The sequence below is a fragment of the Oncorhynchus nerka genome, linkage group LG6 (genome assembly GCF_034236695.1).
Source record: "Oncorhynchus nerka isolate Pitt River linkage group LG6, Oner_Uvic_2.0, whole genome shotgun sequence".
In the NCBI taxonomy this organism is placed as follows: domain Eukaryota; kingdom Metazoa; phylum Chordata; class Actinopteri; order Salmoniformes; family Salmonidae; genus Oncorhynchus; species Oncorhynchus nerka.
The window spans coordinates 11,429,610-11,448,343 of NC_088401.1; positions in this window are offsets into that span (position 1 = coordinate 11,429,610).

Consider the following 18,734-nt stretch of genomic DNA (forward strand, 5'->3'; position numbering starts at 1 on the left):
TTATAAGGGTCTATATCCTGATATCTTTACCCCCAGGTGAATGGGTCTATATCCTGATATCTATACCCCCAGGTGAATGGGACTGTGTTTATAAGGGTCTATATCCTGATATCTATACCCCCAGGTGAATGGGACTGTGTGTTTATAAGGGTCTATATCCTGATATCTATACCCCCAGGTGAATGGGACTGTGTTTATAAGGGTCTATATCCTGATATCTATACCCCCAGGTGAATGGGACTGTGTGTTTATAAGGGTATATATCCTGATATCTATACCCCCAGGTGAATGGGACTGTGTTTATAAGGGTCTATATCCTGATATCTATACCCCCAGGTGAATGGGACTGTGTGTTTATAAGGGTCTATATCCTGATATCTATACCCCCAGGTGAATGGGTCTATATCCTGATATCTATACCCCCAGGTGAATGGGAACTGTGTTTATAAGGGTCTATATCCTGATATCTATACCCCCAGGTGAATGGGACTGTGTTTATAAGGGTCTATATCCTGATATCTATACCCCCAGGTGAATGGGACTGTGTGTTTATAAGGGTCTATATCCTGATATCTATACCCCCAGGTGAATGGGACTGTGTTTATAATGGTCTATATCCTGATATCTATACCCCCAGGTGAATGGGACTGTGTTTATAATGGTCTATATCCTGATATCTATACCCCCAGGTGAATGGGACTGTGTTTATAAGGGTCTATATCCTGATATCTATACCCCCAGGTGAATTGGACTGTGTTTATAAGGGTCTATATCCTGATATCTATACCCCCAGGTGAATGGGTCTATATCCTGATATCTATACCCCCAGGTGAATGAGACTGTGTTTATAAGGGTCTATATCCTGATATCTATACCCCCAGGTGAATGGGACTGTGTGTTTATAAGGGTCTATATCCTGATATCTATACCCCCAGGTGAATGGGACTGTGTGTTTATAAGGGTCTATATCCTGATATCTATACCCCCAGGTGAATGGGACTGTGTGTTTATAAGGGTCTATATCCTGATATCTATACCCCCAGGTGAATGGGACTGTGTGTTTATAAGGGTCTATATTCTGATATCTATACCCCCAGGTGAATGGGTCTATATCCTGATATCTATACCCCCAGGTGAATGAGACTGTGTTTATAAGGGTCTATATCCTGATATCTATACCCCCAGGTGAATGGGACTGTGTTTATAAGGGTCTATATCCTGATATCTATACCCCCAGGTGAATGGGACTGTGTTTATAAGGGTCTATATCCTGATATCTTTACCCCCAGGTGAATGGGACTGTGTTTATAATGGTCTATATCCTGATATCTATACCCCCAGGTGAATGGGACTGTGTTTATGGGTCTATATCCTGATATCTTTACCCCCAGGTGAATGGGACTGTGTTTATAAGGGTCTATATCCTGATATCTATACCCCCAGGTGAATGGGACTGTGTGTTTATAAGGGTCTATATCCTGATATCTATACCCCCAGGTGAATGGGTCTATATCCTGATATCTATACCCCCAGGTGAATGAGACTGTGTTTATAAGGGTCTATATCCTGATATCTATACCCCCAGGTGAATGGGACTGTGTTTATAAGGGTCTATATCCTGATATCTATACCCCCAGGTGAATGGGACTGTGTTTATAAGGGTCTATATCCTGATATCTTTACCCCCAGGTGAATGGGACTGTGTTTATAATGGTCTATATCCTGATATCTATACCCCCAGGTGAATGGGACTGTGTTTATAAGGGTCTATATCCTGATATCTATACCCCCAGGTGAATGGGACTGTGTTTATAAGGGTCTATATCCTGATATCTATACCCCCAGGTGAATGGGACTGTGTTTATAAGGGTCTATATCCTGATATCTTTACCCCCAGGTGAATGGGACTGTGTTTATAAGGGTCTATATCCTGATATCTATACCCCCCAGGTGTTTATATGGGTCTATATCCTGATATCTATACCCCCAGGTGAATGGACTGTGTTTATAAGGGTCTATATCCTGATATCTATACCCCCAGGTGAATGGGACTGTGTTTATAAGGGTCTATATCCTGATATCTTTACCCCCAGGTGAATGGGACTGTGTTTATAATGGTCTATATCCTGATATATATACCCCCAGGTGAATGGGACTGTGTTTATAAGGGTCTATATCCTGATATCTATACCCCCAGGTGAATGGGTCTATATCCTGATATCTATACCCCCAGGTGAATGGGAATGTGTGTTTATAAGGGTCTATATCCTGATATCTATACCCCCAGGTGAATGGGACTGTGTTTATAAGGGTCTATATCCTGATATCTATACCCCCAGGTGAATGGGTCTATATCCTGATATCTATACCCCCAGGTGAATGAGACTGTGTTTATAAGGGTCTATATCCTGATATCTATACCCCCAGGTGAATGGGACTGTGTTTATAAGGGTCTATATCCTGATATCTATACCCCCAGGTGAATGGGACTGTGTTTATAAGGGTCTATATCCTGATATCTTTACCCCCAGGTGAATGGGACTGTGTTTATAATGGTCTATATCCTGATATCTATACCCCCAGGTGAATGGGACTGTGTTTATAAGGGTCTATATCCTGATATCTATACCCCCAGGTGAATGGGACTGTGTTTATAAGGGTCTATATCCTGATATCTATACCCCCAGGTGAATGGGTCTATATCCTGATATCTATACCCCCAGGTGAATGGGAATGTGTGTTTATAAGGGTCTATATCCTGATATCTATACCCCCAGGTGAATGGGACTGTGTGTTTATAAGGGTCTATATCCTGATATCTATACCCCCAGGTGAATGGGGCTGTGTTTATAAGGGTCTATATCCTGATATCTTTACCCCCAGGTGAATGGGTCTATATCCTGATATCTATACCCCCAGGTGAATGGGACTGTGTTTATAAGGGTCTATATCCTGATATCTATACCCCCAGGTGAATGGGACTGTGTTTATAAGGGTCTATATCCTGATATCTATACCCCCAGGTGAATGGGACTGTGTTTATAAGGGTCTATATCCTGATATCTATACCCCCAGGTGAATGGGACTGTGTTTATAAGGGTCTATATCCTGATATCTATACCCCCAGGTGAATGGGACTGTGTTTATAAGGGTCTATATCCTGATATCTATACCCCCAGGTGAATGGGACTGTGTGTTTATAAGGGTCTATATCCTGATATCTATACCCCCAGGTGAATGGGTCTATATCCTGATATCTATACCCCCAGGTGAATGGGAATGTGTGTTTATAAGGGTCTATATCCTGATATCTATACCCCCAGGTGAAGGGACTGTGTTTATAAGGGTCTATATCCTGATATCTATACCCCCAGGTGAATGGGACTGTGTGTTTATAAGGGTCTATATCCTGATATCTATACCCCCAGGTGAATGGGACTGTGTTTATAATGGTCTATATCCTGATATCTATACCCCCAGGTGAATGGGACTGTGTTTATAAGGGTCTATATCCTGATATCTATACCCCCAGGTGAATGGGACTGTGTTTATAATGGTCTATATCCTGATATCTATACCCCCAGGTGAATGGGACTGTGTTTATAATGGTCTATATCCTGATATCTATACCCCCAGGTGAATGGGACTGTGTTTATAAGGGTCTATATCCTGATATCTATACCCCCAGGTGAATTGGACTGTGTTTATAAGGGTCTATATCCTGATATCTATACCCCCAGGTGAATGGGTCTATATCCTGATATCTATACCCCCAGGTGAATGAGACTGTGTTTATAAGGGTCTATATCCTGATATCTATACCCCCAGGTGAATGGGACTGTGTGTTTATAAGGGTCTATATCCTGATATCTATACCCCCAGGTGAATGGGACTGTGTGTTTATAAGGGTCTATATCCTGATATCTATACCCCCAGGTGAATGGGACTGTGTGTTTATAAGGGTCTATATCCTGATATCTATACCCCCAGGTGAATGGGACTGTGTGTTTATAAGGGTCTATATTCTGATATCTATACCCCCAGGTGAATGGGTCTATATCCTGATATCTATACCCCAGGTGAATGAGACTGTGTTTATAAGGGTCTATATCCTGATATCTATACCCCCAGGTGAATGGGACTGTGTTTATAAGGGTCTATATCCTGATATCTATACCCCCAGGTGAATGGGACTGTGTTTATAAGGGTCTATATCCTGATATCTTTACCCCCAGGTGAATGGGACTGTGTTTATAATGGTCTATATCCTGATATCTATACCCCCAGGTGAATGGGACTGTGTTTATAAGGGTCTATATCCTGATATCTTTACCCCCAGGTGAATGGGACTGTGTGTTTATAAGGGTCTATATCCTGATATCTATACCCCCAGGTGAATGGGACTGTGTGTTTATAAGGGTCTATATCCTGATATCTATACCCCCAGGTGAATGGGTCTATATCCTGATATCTATACCCCCAGGTGAATGAGACTGTGTTTATAAGGGTCTATATCCTGACATCTATACCCCCAGGTGAATGGGACTGTGTTTATAAGGGTCTATATCCTGATATCTTTACCCCCAGGTGAATGGGACTGTGTTTATAATGGTCTATATCCTGATATCTATACCCCCAGGTGAATGGGACTGTGTTTATAAGGGTCTATATCCTGATATCTATACCCCCAGGTGAATGGGACTGTGTTTATAAGGGTCTATATCCTGATATCTATACCCCCAGGTGAATGGGTCTATATCCTGATATCTATACCCCCAGGTGAATGGGAATGTGTGTTTATAAGGGTCTATATCCTGATATCTATACCCCCAGGTGAATGGGACTGTGTGTTTATAAGGGTCTATATCCTGATATCTATACCCCCAGGTGAATGGGTCTATATCCTGATATCTATACCCCCAGGTGAATGAGACTGTGTTTATAAGGGTCTATATCCTGATATCTATACCCCCAGGTGAATGGGACTGTGTTTATAAGGGTCTATATCCTGATATCTATACCCCCAGGTGAATGGGACTGTGTTTATAAGGGTCTATATCCTGATATCTTTACCCCCAGGTGAATGGGACTGTGTTTATAATGGTCTATATCCTGATATCTATACCCCCAGGTGAATGGGACTGTGTTTATAAGGGTCTATATCCTGATATCTATACCCCCAGGTGAATGGGACTGTGTTTATAAGGGTCTATATCCTGATATCTATACCCCCAGGTGAATGGGACTGTGTTTATAAGGGTCTATATCCTGATATCTTTACCCCCAGGTGAATGGGACTGTGTGTTTATAAGGGTCTATATCCTGATATCTATACCCCCAGGTGAATGGGACTGTGTTTATAAGGGTCTATATCCTGATATCTATACCCCCAGGTGAATGGGTCTATATCCTGATATCTATACCCCCAGGTGAATGAGACTGTGTTTATAAGGGTCTATATCCTGACATCTATACCCCCAGGTGAATGGGACTGTGTTTATAAGGGTCTATATCCTGATATCTTTACCCCCAGGTGAATGGGACTGTGTTTATAAGGGTCTATATCCTGATATCTATACCCCCAGGTGAATGGGACTGTGTTTATAAGGGTCTATATCCTGATATCTATACCCCCAGGTGAATTGGACTGTGTTTATAAGGGTCTATATCCTGATATCTATACCCCCAGGTGAATGGGTCTATATCCTGATATCTATACCCCCAGGTGAATGAGACTGTGTTTATAAGGGTCTATATCCTGATATCTATACCCCCAGGTGAATGGGACTGTGTGTTTATAGGGTCTATATCCTGATATCTATACCCCCAGGTGAATGGGACTGTGTGTTTATAAGGGTCTATATCCTGATATCTATACCCCCAGGTGAATGGGACTGTGTTTATAAGGGTCTATATCCTGATATCTATACCCCCAGGTGAATGGGACTGTGTGTTTATAAGGGTCTATATCCTGATATCTATACCCCCAGGTGAATGGGACTGTGTTTATAAGGGTCTATATCCTGATATCTATACCCCCAGGTGAATGGGATGGGTCTATATCCTGATATCTATACCCCCAGGTGAATGAGACTGTGTTTATAAGGGTCTATATCCTGATATCTATACCCCCAGGTGAATGGGACTGTGTTTATAAGGGTCTATATCCTGATATCTATACCCCCAGGTGAATGGGACTGTGTTTATAAGGGTCTATATCCTGATATCTTACCCCCAGGTGAATGGGACTGTGTTTATAATGGTCTATATCCTGATATCTATACCCCCAGGTGAATGGGACTGTGTTTATAAGGGTCTATATCCTGATATCTATACCCCCAGGTGAATGGGACTGTGTGTTTATAAGGGTCTATATCCTGATATCTATACCCCCAGGTGAATGGGACTGTGTGTTTATAAGGGTCTATATCCAGGTGAATATCTATCCTGATATCTACCCCCAGGTGAATGGGACTGTGTTTATAAGGGTCTATATCCTGATATCTATACCCCCAGGTGAATGGGACTGTGTTTATAAGGGTCTATATCCTGATATCTATACCCCCAGGTGAATGGGACTGTGTTTATAATGGTCTATATCCTGATATCTATACCCCCAGGTGAATGGGACTGTGTTTATAAGGGTCTATATCCTGATATCTATACCCCCAGGTGAATGGGACTGTGTTTATAAGGGTCTATATCCTGATATCTATACCCCCAGGTGAATGGGTCTATATCCTGATATCTATACCCCCAGGTGAATGGGAATGTGTGTTTATAAGGGTCTATATCCTGATATCTATACCCCCAGGTGAATGGGACTGTGTGTTTATAAGGGTCTATATCCTGATATCTATACCCCCAGGTGAATGGGTCTATATCCTGATATCTATACCCCCAGGTGAATGGGACTGTGTTTATAAGGGTCTATATCCTGATATCTATACCCCCAGGTGAATGGGACTGTGTTTATAAGGGTCTATATCCTGATATCTATACCCCCAGGTGAATGGGACTGTGTTTATAAGGGTCTATATCCTGATATCTATACCCCCAGGTGAATGGGACTGTGTTTATAATGGTCTATATCCTGATATCTATACCCCCAGGTGAATGGGACTGTGTTTATAAGGGTCTATATCCTGATATCTATACCCCCAGGTGAATGGGACTGTGTTTATAAGGGTCTATATCCTGATATCTATACCCCCAGGTGAATGGGACTGTGTTTATAAGGGTCTATATCCTGATATCTATACCCCCAGGTGAATGGGACTGTGTGTTTATAAGGGTCTATATCCTGATATCTATACCCCCAGGTGAATGGGACTGTGTTTATAAGGGTCTATATCCTGATATCTATACCCCCAGGTGAATGGGTCTATATCCTGATATCTATACCCCCAGGTGAATGAGACTGTGTTTATAAGGGTCTATATCCTGATATCTATACCCCCAGGTGAATGGGACTGTGTTTATAAGGGTCTATATCCTGATATCTATACCCCCAGGTGAATGGGACTGTGTTTATAATGGTCTATATCCTGATATCTATACCCCCAGGTGAATGGGACTGTGTTTATAAGGGTCTATATCCTGATATCTATACCCCCAGGTGAATGGGACTGTGTTTATAAGGGTCTATATCCTGATATCTATACCCCAGGTGAATGGGTCTATATCCTGATATCTATACCCCCAGGTGAATGGGAATGTGTGTTTATAAGGGTCTATATCCTGATATCTATACCCCCAGGTGAATGGGACTGTGTGTTTATAAGGGTCTATATCCTGATATCTATACCCCCAGGTGAATGGGTCTATATCCTGATATCTATACCCCCAGGTGAATGAGACTGTGTTTATAAGGGTCTATATCCTGATATCTATACCCCCAGGTGAATGGGACTGTGTTTATAAGGGTCTATATCCTGATATCTATACCCCCAGGTGAATGGGACTGTGTTTATAAGGGTCTATATCCTGATATCTTTACCCCAGGTGAATGGGACTGTGTTTATAATGGTCTATATCCTGATATCTATACCCCAGGTGAATGGGACTGTGTTTATAAGGGTCTATATCCTGATATCTATACCCCCAGGTGAATGGGACTGTGTTTATAAGGGTCTATATCCTGATATCTATACCCCCAGGTGAATGGGACTGTGTTTATAAGGGTCTATATCCTGATATCTATACCCCCAGGTGAATGGGACTGTGTTTATAAGGGTCTATATCCTGATATCTATACCCCCAGGTGAATGGGACTGTGTGTTTATAAGGGTCTATATCCTGATATCTATACCCCCAGGTGAATGGGGCTGTGTTTATAAGGGTCTATATCCTGATATCTATACCCCCAGGTGAATGGGACTGTGTGTTTATAAGGGTCTATATCCTGATATCTATACCCCCAGGTGAATGGGACTGTGTTTATAATGGTCTATATCCTGATATCTATACCCCCAGGTGAATGGGACTGTGTGTTTATAAGGGTCTATATCCTGATATCTATACCCCCAGGTGAATGGGACTGTGTTTATAATGGTCTATATCCTGATATCTATACCCCAGGTGAATGGGACTGTGTTTATAAGGGTCTATATCCTGATATCTATACCCCCAGGTGAATGGGACTGTGTTTATAAGGGTCTATATCCTGATATCTATACCCCAGGTGAATGGGACTGTGTTTATAAGGGTCTATATCCTGATATCTATACCCCCAGGTGAATGGGTCTATATCCTGATATCTATACCCCCAGGTGAATGAGACTGTGTTTATAAGGGTCTATATCCTGATATCTATACCCCCAGGTGAATGGGACTGTGTGTTTATAAGGGTCTATATCCTGATATCTATACCCCCAGGTGAATGGGACTGTGTTTATAAGGGTCTATATCCTGATATCTTTACCCCCAGGTGAATGGGACTGTGTTTATAAGGGTCTATATCCTGATATCTATACCCCCAGGTGAATGGGACTGTGTTTATAAGGGTCTATATTCTGATATCTATACCCAGGTGAATGGGTGAATGGGTCTATATCCTGATATCTATACCCCCAGGTGAATGAGACTGTGTTTATAAGGGTCTATATCCTGATATCTATACCCCCAGGTGAATGGGACTGTGTTTATAAGGGTCTATATCCTGATATCTATACCCCCAGGTGAATGGGACTGTGTTTATAAGGGTCTATATCCTGATATCTTTACCCCCAGGTGAATGGGACTGTGTTTATAATGGTCTATATCCTGATATCTATACCCCCAGGTGAATGGGACTGTGTTTATAAGGGTCTATATCCTGATATCTTTACCCCCAGGTGAATGGGACTGTGTGTTTATAAGGGTCTATATCCTGATATCTATACCCCCAGGTGAATGGGACTGTGTGTTTATAAGGGTCTATATCCTGATATCTATACCCCCAGGTGAATGGGTCTATATCCTGATATCTATACCCCCAGGTGAATGAGACTGTGTTTATAAGGGTCTATATCCTGACATCTATACCCCCAGGTGAATGGGACTGTGTTTATAAGGGTCTATATCCTGATATCTTACCCCCAGGTGAATGGGACTGTGTTTATAATGGTCTATATCCTGATATCTATACCCCCAGGTGAATGGGACTGTGTTTATAAGGGTCTATATCCTGATATCTATACCCCCAGGTGAATGGGACTGTGTTTATAAGGGTCTATATCCTGATATCTATACCCCCAGGTGAATGGGTCTATATCCTGATATCTATACCCCCAGGTGAATGGGAATGTGTGTTTATAAGGGTCTATATCCTGATATCTATACCCCCAGGTGAATGGGACTGTGTGTTTATAAGGGTCTATATCCTGATATCTATACCCCCAGGTGAATGGGTCTATATCCTGATATCTATACCCCCAGGTGAATGAGACTGTGTTTATAAGGGTCTATATCCTGATATCTATACCCCCAGGTGAATGGGACTGTGTTTATAAGGGTCTATATCCTGATATCTATACCCCCAGGTGAATGGGACTGTGTTTATAAGGGTCTATATCCTGATATCTTTACCCCCAGGTGAATGGGACTGTGTTTATAATGGTCTATATCCTGATATCTATACCCCCAGGTGAATGGGACTGTGTTTATAAGGGTCTATATCCTGATATCTATACCCCCAGGTGAATGGGACTGTGTTTATAAGGGTCTATATCCTGATATCTATACCCCCAGGTGAATGGGACTGTGTTTATAATGGTCTATATCCTGATATCTATACCCCCAGGTGAATGGGACTGTGTGTTTATAAGGGTCTATATCCTGATATCTATACCCCCAGGTGAATGGGACTGTGTTTATAAGGGTCTATATCCTGATATCTATACCCCCAGTGAATGACTGTGTTTATGGGTCTATATCCTGATATCTATACCCCCAGGTGAATGGGACTGTGTTTATAAGGGTCTATATCCTGATATCTATACCCCCAGGTGAATGGGACTGTGTTTATAAGGGTCTATATCCTGATATCTATACCCCCAGGTGAATGGGACTGTGTTTATAATGGTCTATATCCTGATATCTATACCCCCAGGTGAATGGGACTGTGTTTATAAGGGTCTATATCCTGATATCTATACCCCCAGGTGAATGGGTCTATATCCTGATATCTATACCAGGTGAATGGGACTGTGTTTATAAGGGTCTATATCCTGATATCTATACCCCCAGGTGAATGGGACTGTGTGTTTATAAGGGTCTATATCCTGATATCTATACCCCCAGGTGAATGGGATGGGTTTATATCTATATCCTGATATCTATACCCCCAGGTGAATGGGACTGTGTTTATAAGGGTCTATATCCTGATATCTATACCCCCAGGTGAATGGGACTGTGTTTATAAGGGTCTATATCCTGATATCTATACCCCCAGGTGAATGGGGTTTATAAGGGTCTATATCCTGATATCTATACCCCCAGGTGAATGGGACTGTGTTTATAAGGGTCTATATCCTGATATCTATACCCCCAGGTGAATGGGACTGTGTTTATAAGGGTCTATATCCTGATATCTATACCCCCAGGTGAATGGGACTGTGTTTATAAGGGTCTATATCCTGATATCCCCAGGTGAATGGGTCTATACCTGATATCCCAGGTGAATGGGAACTGTGTTTATAAGGGTCTATATCCTGATATCTATACCCCCAGGTGAATGGGACTGTGTGTTTATAAGGGTCTATATCCTGATATCTATACCCCCAGGTGAATGGGGCTGTGTTTATAAGGGTCTATATCCTGATATCTTTACCCCAGGTGAATGGGTCTATATCCTGATATCTATACCCCCAGGTGAATGGGACTGTGTTTATAAGGGTCTATATCCTGATATCTATACCCCCAGGTGAATGGGACTGTGTGTTTATAAGGGTCTATATCCTGATATCTATACCCCCAGGTGAATGGGACTGTGTGTTTATAAGGGTCTATATCCTGATATCTATACCCCCAGGTGAATGGGACTGTGTTTATAAGGGTCTATATCCTGATATCTATACCCCCAGGTGAATGGGACTGTGTGTTTATAAGGGTCTATATCCTGATATCTATACCCCCAGGTGAATGGGACTGTGTGTTTATAAGGGTCTATATCCTGATATCTATACCCCCAGGTGAATGGGTCTATATCCTGATATCTATACCCCCAGGTGAATGGGAATGTGTGTTTATAAGGGTCTATATCCTGATATCTATACCCCCAGGTGAATGGGACTGTGTTTATAAGGGTCTATATCCTGATATCTATACCCCCAGGTGAATGGGACTGTGTGTTTATAGGGTCTATATCCTGATATCTATACCCCCAGGTGAATGGGACTGTGTTTATAATGGTCTATATCCTGATATCTATACCCCCAGGTGAATGGGACTGTGTTTATAATGGTCTATATCCTGATATCTATACCCCCAGGTGAATGGGACTGTGTTTATAAGGGTCTATATCCTGATATCTATACCCCCAGGTGAATTGGACTGTGTTTATAAGGGTCTATATCCTGATATCTATACCCCCAGGTGAATGGGTCTATATCCTGATATCTATACCCCCAGGTGAATGAGACTGTGTTTATAAGGGTCTATATCCTGATATCTATACCCCCAGGTGAATGGGACTGTGTGTTTATAAGGGTCTATATCCTGATATCTATACCCCCAGGTGAATGGGACTGTGTGTTTATAAGGGTCTATATCCTGATATCTATACCCCCAGGTGAATGGGACTGTGTGTTTATAAGGGTCTATATCCTGATATCTATACCCCCAGGTGAATGGGACTGTGTGTTTATAAGGGTCTATATCCTGATATCTATACCCCCAGGTGAATGGGTCTATATCCTGATATCTATACCCCCAGGTGAATGAGACTGTGTTTATAAGGGTCTATATCCTGATATCTATACCCCCAGGTGAATGGGACTGTGTTTATAAGGGTCTATATCCTGATATCTATACCCCCAGGTGAATGGGACTGTGTTTATAAGGGTCTATATCCTGATATCTTTACCCCCAGGTGAATGGGACTGTGTTTATAATGGTCTATATCCTGATATCTATACCCCCAGGTGAATGGGACTGTGTTTATAAGGGTCTATATCCTGATATCTTTACCCCCAGGTGAATGGGACTGTGTGTTTATAAGGGTCTATATCCTGATATCTATACCCCCAGGTGAATGGGACTGTGTGTTTATAAGGGTCTATATCCTGATATCTATACCCCCAGGTGAATGGGTCTATATCCTGATATCTATACCCCCAGGTGAATGAGACTGTGTTTATAAGGGTCTATATCCTGATATCTATACCCCCAGGTGAATGGGACTGTGTTTATAAGGGTCTATATCCTGATATCTATACCCCCAGGTGAATGGGACTGTGTTTATAAGGGTCTATATCCTGATATCTTTACCCCCAGGTGAATGGGACTGTGTTTATAATGGTCTATATCCTGATATCTATACCCCCAGGTGAATGGGACTGTGTTTATAAGGGTCTATATCCTGATATCTATACCCCCAGGTGAATGGGACTGTGTTTATAAGGGTCTATATCCTGATATCTATACCCCCAGGTGAATGGGACTGTGTTTATAAGGGTCTATATCCTGATATCTTTACCCCCAGGTGAATGGGACTGTGTGTTTATAAGGGTCTATATCCTGATATCTATACCCCCAGGTGAATGGGTCTATATCCTGATATCTATACCCCCAGGTGAATGAGACTGTGTTTATAAGGGTCTATATCCTGACATCTATACCCCCAGGTGAATGGGACTGTGTTTATAAGGGTCTATATCCTGATATCTTTACCCCCAGGTGAATGGGACTGTGTTTATAATGGTCTATATCCTGATATATATACCCCCAGGTGAATGGGACTGTGTTTATAAGGGTCTATATCCTGATATCTATACCCCCAGGTGAATGGGTCTATATCCTGATATCTATACCCCCAGGTGAATGGGAATGTGTGTTTATAAGGGTCTATATCCTGATATCTATACCCCCAGGTGAATGGGACTGTGTGTTTATAAGGGTCTATATCCTGATATCTATACCCCCAGGTGAATGGGTCTATATCCTGATATCTATACCCCCAGGTGAATGAGACTGTGTTTATAAGGGTCTATATCCTGATATCTATACCCCCAGGTGAATGGGACTGTGTTTATAAGGGTCTATATCCTGATATCTATACCCCCAGGTGAATGGGACTGTGTTTATAAGGGTCTATATCCTGATATCTTTACCCCCAGGTGAATGGGACTGTGTTTATAATGGTCTATATCCTGATATCTATACCCCCAGGTGAATGGGACTGTGTTTATAAGGGTCTATATCCTGATATCTATACCCCCAGGTGAATGGGACTGTGAGGGTCTATATCCTGATATCTATACCCCCAGGTGAATGGGTCTATATCCTGATATCTATACCCCCAGGTGAATGGGACTGTGTGTTTATAAGGGTCTATATCCTGATATCTATACCCCCAGGTGAATGGGACTGTGTGTTTATAAGGGTCTATATCCTGATATCTATACCCCCAGGTGAATGGGGCTGTGTTTATAAGGGTCTATATCCTGATATCTTTACCCCCAGGTGAATGGGTCTATATCCTGATATCTATATCTATACCCCCAGGTGAATGGGACTACCCCCGTGTTTATAAGGGTCTATATCCTGATATCTATACCCCCAGGTGAATGGGACTGTGTTTATAAGGGTCTATATCCTGATATCTATACCCCCAGGTGAATGGGACTGTGTTTATAAGGGTCTATATCCTGATATCTATACCCCCAGGTGAATGGGACTGTGTGTTTATAAGGGTCTATATCCTGATATCTATACCCCCAGGTGAATGGGACTGTGTGTTTATAAGGGTCTATATCCTGATATCTATACCCCCAGGTGAATGGGACTGTGTGTTTATAAGGGTCTATATCCTGATATCTATACCCCCAGGTGAATGGGTCTATATCCTGATATCTATACCCCCAGGTGAATGGGATGTGTGTTTATAAGGGTCTATATCCTGATATCTATACCCCCAGGTGAATGGGACTGTGTGTTTATAAGGGTCTATATCCTGATATCTATACCCCCAGGTGAATGGGACTGTGTGTTTATAAGGGTCTATATCCTGATATCTATACCCCCAGGTGAATGGGACTGTGTTTATAATGGTCTATATCCTGATATCTATACCCCCAGGTGAATGGGACTGTGTTTATAATGGTCTATATCCTGATATCTATACCCCCAGGTGAATGGGACTGTGTTTATAAGGGTCTATATCCTGATATCTATACCCCCAGGTGAATTGGACTGTGTTTATAAGGGTCTATATCCTGATATCTATACCCCAGGTGAATGGGACTGGTCTATATCCTGATATCTATACCCCCAGGTGAATGAGACTGTGTTTATAAGGGTCTATATCCTGATATCTATACCCCCAGGTGAATGGGACTGTGTTTATAAGGGTCTATATCCTGATATCTATACCCCCAGGTGAATGGGACTGTGTGTTTATAAGGGTCTATATCCTGATATCTATACCCCCAGGTGAATGGGACTGTGTGTTTATAAGGGTCTATATCCTGATATCTATACCCCCAGGTGAATGGGACTGTGTGTTTATAAGGGTCTATATTCTGATATCTATACCCCCAGGTGAATGGGTCTATATCCTGATATCTATACCCCCAGGTGAATGAGACTGTGTTTATAAGGGTCTATATCCTGATATCTATACCCCCAGGTGAATGGGACTGTGTTTATAAGGGTCTATATCCTGATATCTATACCCCCAGGTGAATGGGACTGTGTTTATAAGGGTCTATATCCTGATATCTTTACCCCCAGGTGAATGGGACTGTGTTTATAATGGTCTATATCCTGATATCTATACCCCCAGGTGAATGGGACTGTGTTTATAAGGGTCTATATCCTGATATCTTTACCCCCAGGTGAATGGGACTGTGTTTATAAGGGTCTATATCCTGATATCTATACCCCCAGGTGAATGGGACTGTGTGTTTATAAGGGTCTATATCCTGATATCTATACCCCCAGGTGAATGGGTCTATATCCTGATATCTATACCCCCAGGTGAATGAGACTGTGTTTATAAGGGTCTATATCCTGATATCTATACCCCCAGGTGAATGGGACTGTGTTTATAAGGGTCTATATCCTGATATCTATACCCCCAGGTGAATGGGACTGTGTTTATAAGGGTCTATATCCTGATATCTTTACCCCCAGGTGAATGGGACTGTGTTTATAATGGTCTATATCCTGATATCTATACCCCCAGGTGAATGGGACTGTGTTTATAAGGGTCTATATCCTGATATCTATACCCCCAGGTGAATGGGACTGTGTTTATAAGGGTCTATATCCTGATATCTATACCCCCAGGTGAATGGGACTGTGTTTATAAGGGTCTATATCCTGATATCTATACCCCCAGGTGAATGGGACTGTGTGTTTATAAGGGTCTATATCCTGATATCTATACCCCCAGGTGAATGGGTCTATATCCTGATATCTATACCCCCAGGTGAATGAGACTGTGTTTATAAGGGTCTATATCCTGATATCTATACCCCCAGGTGAATGGGACTGTGTTTATAAGGGTCTATATCCTGATATCTTTACCCCCAGGTGAATGGGACTGTGTTTATAATGGTCTATATCCTGATATATATACCCCCAGGTGAATGGGACTGTGTTTATAAGGGTCTATATCCTGATATCTATACCCCCAGGTGAACTGTGTTTGGGTCTATATCCTGATATCTATACCCCCAGGTGAATGGGAATGTGTGTTTATAAGGGTCTATATCCTGATATCTATACCCCCAGGTGAATGGGACTGTGTGTTTATAAGGGTCTATATCCTGATATCTATACCCCAGGTGAATGGGTCTATATCCTGATATCTATACCCCCAGGTGAATGAGACTGTGTTTATAAGGGTCTATATCCTGATATCTATACCCCCAGGTGAATGGGACTGTGTTTATAAGGGTCTATATCCTGATATCTATACCCCCAGGTGAATGGGACTGTGTTTATAAGGGTCTATATCCTGATATCTTTACCCCCAGGTGAATGGGACTGTGTTTATAATGGTCTATATCCTGATATCTATACCCCCAGGTGAATGGGACTGTGTTTATAAGGGTCTATATCCTGATATCTATACCCCCAGGTGAATGGGACTGTGTTTATAAGGGTCTATATCCTGATATCTATACCCCCAGGTGAATGGGTCTATATCCTGATATCTATACCCCCAGGTGAATGGGACTGTGTTTATAAGGGTCTATATCCTGATATCTATACCCCCAGGTGAATGGGACTGTGTGTTTATAAGGGTCTATATCCTGATATCTATACCCCCAGGTGAATGGGGCTGTGTTTATAAGGGTCTATATCCTGATATCTTTACCCCCAGGTGAATGGGTCTATATCCTGATATCTATACCCCCAGGTGAATGGGACTGCGTGTTTATAAGGGTCTATATCCTGATATCTATACCCCCAGGTGAATGGGACTGTGTGTTTATAAGGGTCTATATCCTGATATCTATACCCCCAGGTGAATGGGACTGTGTGTTTATAAGGGTCTATATCCTGATATCTATACCCCCAGGTGAATGGGACTGTGTGTTTATAAGGGTATATATCCTGATATCTATACCCCCAGGTGAATGGGACCGTGTGTTTATAAGGGTCTATATCCTGATATCTATACCCCCAGGTGAATGGGACTGTGTGTTTATAAGGGTCTATATCCTGATATCTATACCCCCAGGTGAATGGGTCTATATCCTGATATCTATACCCCCAGGTGAATGGGAATGTGTGTTTATAAGGGTCTATATCCTGATATCTATACCCCCAGGTGAAGGTGGCTGTGTTTATAAGGGTCTATATCCTGATATCTATACCCCCAGGTGAATGGGACTGTGTGTTTATAAGGGTCTATATCCTGATATCTATACCCCCAGGTGAATGGGACTGTGTTTATAATGGTCTATATCCTGATATCTATACCCCCAGGTGAATGGGACTGTGTGTTTATAAGGGTCTATATCCTGATATCTATACCCCCAGGTGAATGGGACTGTGTTTATAATGGTCTATATCCTGATATCTATACCCCCAGGTGAATGGGACTGTGTTTATAATGGTCTATATCCTGATATCTATACCCCCAGGTGAATGGGACTGTGTTTATAAGGGTCTATATCCTGATATCTATACCCCCAGGTGAATTGGACTGTGTTTATAAGGGTCTATATCCTGATATCTATACCCCCAGGTGAATGGGTCTATATCCTGATATCTATACCCCCAGGTGAATGAGACTGTGTTTATAAGGGTCTATATCCTGATATCTATACCCCCAGGTGAATGGGACTGTGTGTTTATAAGGGTCTATATCCTGATATCTATACCCCCAGGTGAATGGGACTGTGTGTTTATAAGGGTCTATATCCTGATATCTATACCCCCAGGTGAATGGGACTGTGTGTTTATAAGGGTCTATATCCTGATATCTATACCCCCAGGTGAATGGGACTGTGTGTTTATAAGGGTCTATATTCTGATATCTATACCCCCAGGTGAATGGGTCTATATCCTGATATCTATACCCCCAGGTGAATGAGACTGTGTTTATAAGGGTCTATATCCTGATATCTATACCCCCAGGTGAATGGGACTGTGTTTATAAGGGTCTATATCCTGATATCTATACCCCCAGGTGAATGGGACTGTGTTTATAAGGGTCTATATCCTGATATCTTTACCCCCAGGTGAATGGGACTGTGTTTATAATGGTCTATATCCTGATATCTATACCCCCAGGTGAATGGGACTGTGTTTATAAGGGTCTATATCCTGATATCTTTACCCCCAGGTGAATGGGACTGTGTGTTTATAAGGGTCTATATCCTGATATCTATACCCCCAGGTGAATGGGACTGTGTGTTTATAAGGGTCTATATCCTGATATCTATACCCCCAGGTGAATGGGTCTATATCCTGATATCTATACCCCCAGGTGAATGAGACTGTGTTTATAAGGGTCTATATCCTGACATCTATACCCCCAGGTGAATGGGACTGTGTTTATAAGGGTCTATATCCTG